The sequence below is a fragment of the Gekko japonicus genome, unplaced genomic scaffold (assembly GCF_001447785.1).
Source record: "Gekko japonicus isolate JY-2015 unplaced genomic scaffold, Gekko_japonicus_V1.1 scaffold1306, whole genome shotgun sequence".
NCBI lineage: Eukaryota > Metazoa > Chordata > Lepidosauria > Squamata > Gekkonidae > Gekko > Gekko japonicus.
The window spans coordinates 136,755-147,346 of NW_015165278.1; positions in this window are offsets into that span (position 1 = coordinate 136,755).

A 10,592-nucleotide genomic window follows, 5' to 3' on the forward strand; every position below is an offset into this window, starting at 1 on the left:
CCTTGGCGGCTCACTCACCCGCCTCTCCTCATTCCCCCTCCCCCGCTGCCTGCTCCTCTCTCTCTCAGCCGCCATAACCGGGGCCTTCATTCCCCACCCCTCCCCCCTTTAATAGGCATAGCACATGCCCCAAAGCTCGGCTTCCTCTCCCTCCGTCTCCCGGCCGCATGCGCGCGCAGCACAGTTTTCTTCCTCTATACCAGTTTCGGGGGGATTTAAACATCCCCACGATTTTTTTTCAAGGTTTAGGATTTTTGTGCACATGTGGGGACCGCCCCACGTGTGCACAAACCTCTCCCTGCTCCCCAAGTGCCCCCGAAGTGCAGATTTAGATATCCGCACAGACGGGGCCACTTCAGTATTAGTATATAGATGTCTACATTTTAAGCCGTTCTACGCACAGATGGAGGACATGCAAAAAGAGATGAAAGAAACGAAAGCAATCGCTACCAAAGTATATCCACACAAAATGAAGTTCAACAATTACAGCAATTAGAGGATGTGCTAGCAGAAAAGGCAATTAAAACTGATATGTCCCTCAGACAGAACAATCTGAAGATGAGGGGATTAAATGAGAAAGTTGGAAAAAATGAGGATCTAGCAGAGGCGCTTTCCGAATGGCTGCTAAAAGAGGTTCCGCCGAGGAGAAACATCTCTCCGATAATTACAAAAGCCTATAGAGCGGGTCTGTGACGACCCCTTATCTGGGGAGGCCTGGTTTCACTTTAAAGTGTTCTTTTTATTTTGTTCAACTGGGTAGGTTAGGCTGCCACCAGGAAATTTTAGGCTTTCCAAACCTTTATACTTTCTTTTGGCTATCACTGGATAGGTAGGTCGAGTTTTTAAGCCTCATGAGGGTCTATGTGTTTCATGAGAAATTATTTATTTCAGAGCTGGCAGACTTAAATAAAAGAAGATTTATTGAAACAGTTCATAGATTAAAGTGTAGAACAATGTAACCAGTAATGTGAATAATTTTAACAATTTCGTTGTGTCTCACGCAAGATCTGCTCCCTTTCTGACAGGGATTTTTCAAGTAACTTTGTAACTCATTACTCAGGGTCATATACGTTTCCTATTTCACTCCAGTCTGTCACTCAGACTTTCATTTAACTTTTGTTTCCTTATACATTCAACTTTTCTTCATACACAGAACTTAACTCTTGTATCACACACAAGACTGTCTCTCTCCCTCAGACCTCAGAACGAACTAACTTATCAACTGTCTTTATCAACTGTCCCTCCTCTAACTGTCACTCCTGAAGGACATACCCATTCATCCACTCGGAAACACTTTCTAAAACCACTCCCCCTCTCTGTCAATCACCAATCACACCACACTTGTCTCTTCAAGCACTCTAGTCCATCATACAGCCATGCAACCAAACTTTTAAAGAGACACACACACATATAAAACAAGGAATCATTACAGGGTCCAACCTCATTACTTAAATCACGGCCATCCCAAGATATTATTGCCACATTTTTAGACCTCCGCTACCGCAAAATGGTTTTAATCCACGCAAGACAGAAGGGTCATCTTAAACACAACTTGGAAAAGATTGAAATATACCCAGATCTACCCAAAGAAGCTCTCCTTAAATGCAGGAAACTCAAACCGTTAACAATGCGTTTATCAGAAGAAGACATCCGCTATACCTGGGTCACGCCACTGATTTTGCAATTTGCACACCGAGGCAAATCCTACAGAATATCAAACAAGAATGGAGGCTTCAAAATTCTCGGCTCACTCGATTTGATCACCCAGATGGAACTCTCAAAACACTCACTGAAAAGGAAAATAAGAGCATCCACTCCAACGCCTCCAGGAACGCCGGTTCATCAAAAGGAGGAAATCGAAACTTTCTGATGAAAAGCTCTATATGTCACGACCCATCGCTAACTGCCTCTGCTATTTGGAAAAGAACAACACTTACATTCTGACGCCATTTCTTTCAGATCAGTTGATAAGTGCCTGAAATACTTTTTTAATGTCTTACATAGAACGTAAATTGTTTAAACATGATTCTCTAGGGGAAACGGAATGATAAGAATTAGAGCAAATCAAAACTCTATTTTAATAACAAGTCTCATTCAACAAAAAGTATAATTAAAATGCTTAATGTGAACAGCAAAGGGGGGAGGGGGGAGGAAAAGCGCGGGCTCAGCCGAACCAGTTAATAAAATACAGACTCTCATTATAAATTGCTGGGAACCGGTGTAAAATAAGAAAAAGGGGGGGGGAACCCAGCCTTCTGCAGAGACATCTGGTGCAGAAGAATAAGAGTCTAGTTATTTGTTATAGTGTGTTTATATTATACAGGTTTTTAAATACTAAGTTTATTTTTAAAGATAATTAACTATAAGGTTGAAAAATTGATTGTTTTTAAGGTGTTTAAAAGTAATTGATTGGGACAGTGAGTGAAATTAGTTATTTGTGCAGTGTAAAACAATTCATCCTCTGTGTAATCTTTTTAAAATCAAAACTTTTACTATCTAGGTTATAATCTACAAAAGAAGAGTGTTACATCAGTGTATCGTGATAAAATACACAAAAAGATAAATATCATTAAGATTCTTAATTATTTTGAATAAGAACATCATAAAACAAATCATCTGTAAGCTGTAACAAGACTTTAGAGCACATATATATATATATTCATACTCAATCACTCTAAAGACTTAGCCAAAACAGTATTTCTCTTTAAAGCACTTTTATAAGTGCTACTAGAACTGTGTAAATCAAAGCGCCTTAACAGTAACTTTTTGGGATAGAGTGGAACCACCTCCTTAACTGTACAAGAAAGTATTCTGTTTTATTGTATTGTTACCATATTCTACAAGCTATAGTGTTGAATCTTCAACTCAAATCCTGCCTTTTGTATTTAATAATTAGCATCTTGTCTTGCACTAAAATAATACTCAAATAATAACATTTTAATATACTTCTTTTCATATCAGCCAGAAGGAGTAAGGAAAGATCATGCCATCCATGATCAAAGCAATCTCGTACAGCGTGAGAGGCCTGAACAACGTCATTAAGCGTAAGCGAATTCAGAGTCAAGTGACTAAGCTTAATCCGGACATTTTATTTTTACAGGAGACCCATATCAGAGATGACAAAACCCCTCTGTTCAAAAATAAAAAATGTCAGTTCCAATGCATGGCGGGAGGCTCTTCCAAATCTCGTGGTACGGCTATAATGATAGCCATAAATGTGCATTTTATACACCAAAAAACATTAGCTGATCCTAATGGGAGATATATTTTTATCCAAGGTAATCTAAACAATGTGCCAGTAACACTAGTATCAATATACACCCCAAACTCAGGACAATTAGAGTTCTTGGAACAAACTCTTCAAGTCTTAGATGACTTCAAAGTCGGTGATCTAATTATTGGAGGGGATCTTAATATCATAATGGATCAATCTAAAGACAGATCCACATTCCAACACGGCATGATGGGTAAGAAATCTACAAATTCGAAACTAGCTGACATTTTAACCTCACACAACTTAATTGATATTTGAAGACATCTCCATCCAACAGAAAGAGATTACACGTTTTATTCTACCAGGCATAGTTCATATTCACGTATTGACTATATCTTAATTAATTCATCTCTTGTAAACCAATCATTCTCAGCAGACATTGGCTCACAACTATGGTCAGACCATTGTTGGGTGGAGTGCAATATAAACATAAACTGCGAACAAAACACAAGACCAATATGGACGTTAAATAGTTCTTTATTGTTGAATGCAACAGTAGTGTCAGAAACAGAGCAACAAATTAAAAACTTTTTTGCAGAAAACTCTAATGAGGTAACCTCCCCGAATATGATTTGGGATGCAATGAAACCAGTCATCAAAGGGCATTTAATTTCAACCTCCTCTCATCTGAAAAAACAAAAACAGAAAGCCAGGTTAGAATTGCAGGAAAACATAAAAGTATTGGAAAGCAAACATAAACAGCATGGTAATAGTAATATCTACACAAAACTCTTAAAGGAGCGAAAAAAGCTGGAGATTTTAGAGATGAACCAAATTCAAAAAAACATTCTGTACTCAAAGCAAAATCGCTGAAATTTGTTTTTTTAAGTACCCGTTAGGTACACTTTTATTATTTTTCATATTATACAAAAACAAACATATATACAACACATCACAAACATCCACTTACGAACATAAAACATACAATGAGATCAGTATATTTTCTTATAACTCTATTACCATATTAAAATTTTCTTTGGGTTTACTTCTACATCTCCCCCCCCCATAGTTTCTATTTAACTAAAAGAGATTAATCCTGCCAAAAATTTCATTACATTAACCTATGCATTTATATTGTATCAGTCATACAGTTTTTTCCACGTCTTTTGAAATGTTGGGTCTGTTGTCCCTCTCATCAACGATGACAGTTTATCATTTTCCGCCGTCTCCAACAGTTTATTCACATACTCTTGCTTCTTTGGTGCTTCCGTTTGTTTCCAATATTTTGCATATAGTATTCTTGCTGCTGTAGATAGATGTACTATCAAATATCTATCGCCTTTATCAAAGTCCTTTGGAAATATGTTTAGTAATAATATTTCAGGCAAAAATGGTCTTTTAGTTCTCAATATCTCTTGCATTATTTCGTGGACCCATCTCCAGCATCTCTTTGATACCTCACAAAGCCACCACATATGATAGAATGTACCTGTCTTATTTTTACATTTCCAACATTTATCTGAACAATTTTCATTCTGCTTAGCAAGTCTATCTGGTGTAATATACCATCTATAAAACATCTTATACATATTTTCTTTATATGATACTGCCGTAGTCATTTTAATGTTTTTAGACCATATCTGGTCCCATTCTCTCCAAGTAATGTTGTAACCAACATTTTGAGCCCACAGAATCATATTTGGCTTAACTGTTTCGTCTAGCAACAAATCCTCTACCAAAATTTTATAGATTTTCTTTATCAGTTTATCATCCGATAATACAAGAGTTTTTTCTAATTCAGATGGGTTGTCATTACAGCCAGTCGTTTTATCCTTATTATAGATAGATTCCAGTTGCGTTTTTATTCCACCAAGACAAGTGATCTGGCAATTTCAAGCAATCTTTCTCATCCAAAATATCTTGATATCTATATAGCTCTTTACCTGTAAAGACATTTGGCAAGGTAACTGCTTCCAATGGCACTATGAGTCTCAATTTTTTAATATAAAACCTTCTGTAGATTGAATCCCATACTTTTAATAAAGCCGCTCTTAGCCAGTGTTGCTTAAAATATTTCTGTGTTGAGGCCTTCTCATACCATAAAAATGCGTTCTATCCTAAAGCTAAATCATGTCCTTCGAGTTTCAGTAGCCTTCTATCTTCCAAAGTAATCCATTCTTTTATCCAGGCTAATGCTGCGGCTCTATAGTATAATAGCCAATTTGAAACTCGAAACCCACCTTTCTCTTTAACTTCTTGCATAATTTTAAGTCTTATTCATGCTCGCTTCCCTTGCCAAATAAATTTAGAAGTTAATTGATCAATTAACTGCTAAAATTCTTAAGCAAACGCCTAAAACAACAACAGCAATCAAAGATTATCACAATGCTTTACAACTGCTCACTAATCGCAAATATGTTTGTACACCTACGCATGTATGTTGAACAACCTGTTATCAAGATTTTGAAAATCAATAAAAATTTATTGTATAAAAAAGAAAGTGAAAGCAGCATGCAATGCAGAGGGGAATTTCTGTTCCAAGATGGGTTTTGTAAAACAACAGAGGGAGAAGCCAATGTGGAATCGCCCAGTGTAAGGCAGCCTCAGCCATTAATCCTTCCTGCATGCATATGCGGACAACAAGGGCATGGTATTGGCAGGGGAAGCAAGACAGAGGACAATATCATTAACTGCCGAACTTTCACAGGGCCATGATGGTGATGGGTCATTGAATTACGCTTTGTGAAATTGCTACCTTGTCTTAACGTCTTTTAGTTCAAAAGCGTCACTCAAACTTTTAAGGATTTATAGCTCTTATAATTTGGCCGGTCTCCATTATGAATGATTGCTTGGGATTGCTTTTCGTCTGGGTGGCTCTGACCAAATAGGCTGTCTAGTTTGTCACGGTGCGGGGTAGATTGTCCAAATGGTTCGGCAAAAGCACTTTTGCCATTTTGCTCTAGCTGGAGAAGGTGGGTGGGCTTAATAACTCTACCCGGGAGAATGTCTCCTGTCTAAAAGTTACCTTCTTGTTGTTGTTGTTTTTCCCCCTTGAGTGCCCTGCCCCACCAGGGATAAGACAGTCCTCTTTACAGGTCATTATTTTTTAGAAACAGTATGTGCTGTTTTCTCAGTATATGTTTAAGGCAGCTCACAGCTAAAACAATACTCCAAAATCAAACCAACCAACCATTAAAAACAAGCCTGTAATTGTTTTAAAAAGTGTAAAATGAATATGGAGTGATCTAAAATGATATTTGTAAGACAGTTCCCTGGCTCGAACCAGGCCATAAAGCAGCTAAATAAGATGGAACCACTCAGTTAAAAGCCTGGGTAAAAAAGAAACATTTGGGCCTAGTCAGTGCCTTGAGTAACCAAAAGGCTGAGACAAAGAATTTTTGAAAACCTGATGGGGGGGGGGGGGGGGGGGGGAGGGAGGGAGAGAGAGAGAGAGAGAGAGAGAGAGAGAGAGGTATCGCTATCAAAATAGGCAGTCTCCTAATTAATTGGGGAAATTAGCTGAAAGGAGACAGAGTGAGAGGAGGGTGACTGGGATCTCCACCAATGTTTACAGGGATTTTCCCCTTCGAGAACTGTCAAAATAAGCCAGTCAGATGTTCAACTGGAAATGATTTTTTTGAAATAGGAATAGAATGGGCAAAACACACGGCAAAATACACACAAAAATAAGGAGGCGTGGGGAGAAAATGATTTCTAGAAACTTAATGTTTACCAATCTAGACGAAGAGGTCTGTGAAGGCAGCAGTGAGAAGAGGAGATGGCCCACAAGCAAACTGGGATGTGAGGTATGGCACTGAGAACACGCGCGCACACACACTGCTATGGTGTAGGAATGGATGCCATGTTTTATAGGGGGAAATGCTCCCTGGGGCTATGTGGACATGCTCGCCCCCAAAACAATAACTTGATGGCTGTTTCTGAGATAGACAATGATTTTGGAGATGCTTGATGGTTTTACCTGAGGTACAAATATAGGTGCTAATGGCTCCTCCACATGCAGCTTGCTGGTGTGACTTTGGGTCAGTCATAAGTTCTTTCAGAGCTGTTCTTTCAAGGGCAGTTCTCAAGAGAGCTCTCTCAGCCCCACCTACCTTATCATAGGATAAGAGGACAATGCCTCTTGTGGATTAAAAACTGATTAATTAACCGGAAACAGAGAGTGTGTATAAATGGGCAGTTTTCACAGTGGAAGGTGGTAAGCAGTGAGGTGGGATAGACTTTGTAACTGTAATCTTGGGGAACCTGACTCTATTACCCATATCCTTCTCCGCTGTCCCAAATACTCCATTATGCGCAATAACCTGATTCGCCCTTTCCTCCCTTCGCAGAGAGATTTTCTGGACAGGGATTTAAATTTTTTTTTAGCAGACCAGAGCCCAGCAATAACACTATCTGTCGCTGAATTTTTGACCTACGTATGGAAATCAAGAGTAATACTCTGTAATTCTTGTAAATCATGTTAGGATTGTCTTGTATTTTGGAATATCGGGAATATTGTTTGATGTTCTTGTACTACCCCTTAAACGTCTCCTTGCCTGGTTTACTTATGTTATGCCAATAAAGGTTTCTGTTCTGTTAAAAAAGCAGTGAGGTACCACAGGGCTAAGTACTGGGTCTGGTGCATTTTAACTTGTTTATTAATTATTTAGAGTTGGGAGTAAGCAGTGAAGTGGCTAAGTCTGCGGATTATGCTAAATCGTTCAGGATAGTGAGAACCAGGGAGGATTGTGAGACACTCCAGGGGGATCTGTCAAGGCTTGGTGAGTGGGCATCAATGTGGCAAATGGGGTTCAATGTGGCCAAGTGCAAGGTGATGCACATTGGAACCAAAAATCCTAACAATAAACACATGTTGATGCGGTCCGAACTGGTGGAGACTGACCAGGAGAGAGATCTTGGAGTCGTGGTAGATAACTCACTGAAAATGTCAATCCAGTGTGTGTCAATAGTAAAAAAAGGCAAATGCTATGCTGGGGATTATTAGGAAGGGAATTGAAAACAAATCAACCAGTATCATAATGCTTCTGCATAAATCTATGGTGTGGTCTCATTTGGTATCCTGTGCACAAGTTCTGGTCACCGCACCTCAAAAATGACATTATAGCATTGGACAAAGTGCAGAACAGGGCAACTAAAATGATTAAGGGGCTGGAACACATTCCCTATGAAGAAAGGTAAAAGAGGCTAGGTCTCTTTAGCTCGGAGAAACGATGACTGAGGGGTGATACAATAGAGGTTTACAAAATTATGGATGGGATAGAGAAGGCAGAGAAAGAAGTATTTTCCTTCCTTTCTCACAATACATGAACTCCTGGGCACTCCACGAAATTAATGAGCAGTAGGTTTAGAACAGCTCAAAGGAAGTATTTCTTCACCCAAAGACTAATTAACATGTGGAATTCCCTGCCACAGGAAGTGATAGCAGCTACAAGCATAGTCAGTTTCAAGAGGGAGTTAAATAAGCATAAGGAGGAAGAAGAAGAAGAAGAAGAAGAAGAAGAAGAGATTGGATTTATACCCCGCCCTTCACTTGGAGTCTCAGAGTGGCTTACAAACTCCTTTCCCTTCCCCTCCCCACAACAGACACCCTGTGAGGTGGGTGGGGCTGAGAGAATTCTGACACAAACGGCTCTTTTTCAAGGACAGCTGTGCCAGAGCTTGTGACTGACCCAAGGTCACATCAGCAGGTGCAAGTGGAGGAGTGGGGAATCAAACCCGGTTCTCCCAGATTAGAGTCCGAGCACTTAACCACTACACCAAACTGGCTCTCAAGGAGCAGAGGTCCATCAGTGGCTATTAGAAGGGTACAGAGGGAACACTGTGTCTGGAGCAGTGATGCTCTATATACTTGGTGCTTGCAGGGGGCAACAGTGGGAGGGCTTCTGAGTTCTGGCCCCACTGGTGGACCTCCTGATGGCTCCTGGGTTTTGGCCACTGTGTGATACAGAGTGTTGGACTGGATGGACCATTGGCCTGATCCACCATTGGCTTCTCTTATGTTATGCTCTCTTATCAGCTTTGCGTCTTGCTAGCCTCGAAGTTACTTGGCTTCATGGGAGGCTACAGATACCCATTTGCTCCTCAATGATCTCTGATAGTGTTTTCTTGGGAGTCTGAAACTGTAATAGATTTCTGAATTCTCAAGCCTGTGATCAGGTGCATTTTCCATATTTATTCATGCACTCAGGTGTTCTGGATAATGCTACTTAGGGGGCTTTCAAATGTGCACCAAGGGGTTTCTGACTGCGTGCTCTTCCAGCATAATAGGAAGGTTTAAAAGGACAGTTTGACAAATCATGCAGAATAAATGTAATGGAAGGGAGGAATCACGGCCATTGTCAAGAGGATCCTGGGGAGAGGGAAAGGCTCAGAAAGAAGACAGGTGTGCCACTTAAAAGCACGGGGCAGTGTGTTCTGCTCAGTGCTCCCAAATGCAAGGCGATGAGAACCTGCCTTATATCAGAGAGCTCGATTTGAGCCTGCTGGCAAGATTTTCAGGATATAAACTTTTGAGCGTCAAAGCCCCCTTTGCCAGATACAAGGGACCTTTGACTCTTGAAAGCTTATATACCCTGAAAATCTGGCTGGTCTCTAAGGTGCCAGTGGGCTCGAATCTAGTTCTTCTGCTGCAGACCAAGGTGGCTGCCCTTCTGAAACTGCCTTATCTCTCCCTTATTATAAAAGAGTTTTGGGTGCCAGAATTCTAAAATTGGCCCCTTTAGTGTTAGGCCAAAAAAACTGTCACTCGGAAGACACTGGCTGGGTTCATTGGCTGCTTTGTGCAGTCCCGGCCAGCGTTCCAAGGTCATTTACATATGGAAGCTGATTGGACTACATTCCACACCTCAAACTCACCCCCCCCCAAGGCAGTTGGAATTTTCAGTTGGGAGAGGAGAATGATGTCAGCTGCTCCCTAGGCAGAGGCTGTGTGTGTGTGTGTGGGGGGGGGTTGTAAAGACAGACAGGCAGATAAACGTTGGCTGATGGTTGCCAACTCCAGGTTCGAACTCCAGGACATAGGGTTGCCAACTCCAGGTTGGAAACTTCCAGGATATTTTAGGGATGAAGCCTGCTGAGGGTGGGATCTGAGGAGGAGGAGGAAGAGGGGGACCTCAGACATATACAATGCCATGCTGCCCACACTCCAGACAAGCTGTTGCCAGTCTCCAGGTGACAGCTGGAGAGATCTTAAAGCTTTGGTGCTACTTCAAAGTTCCCCAGGAGCCCAAAACAGAGTAGTGTTTTGGAAAATCTTGAGGAATTGTTTGGTGCATTTACGATGGGGCTCCTGGGGAACTATTGTTGCCAATCTTGGCCCAGCAGCCATCAAACCATTCTCTTCAACCCCCTGCTGTGC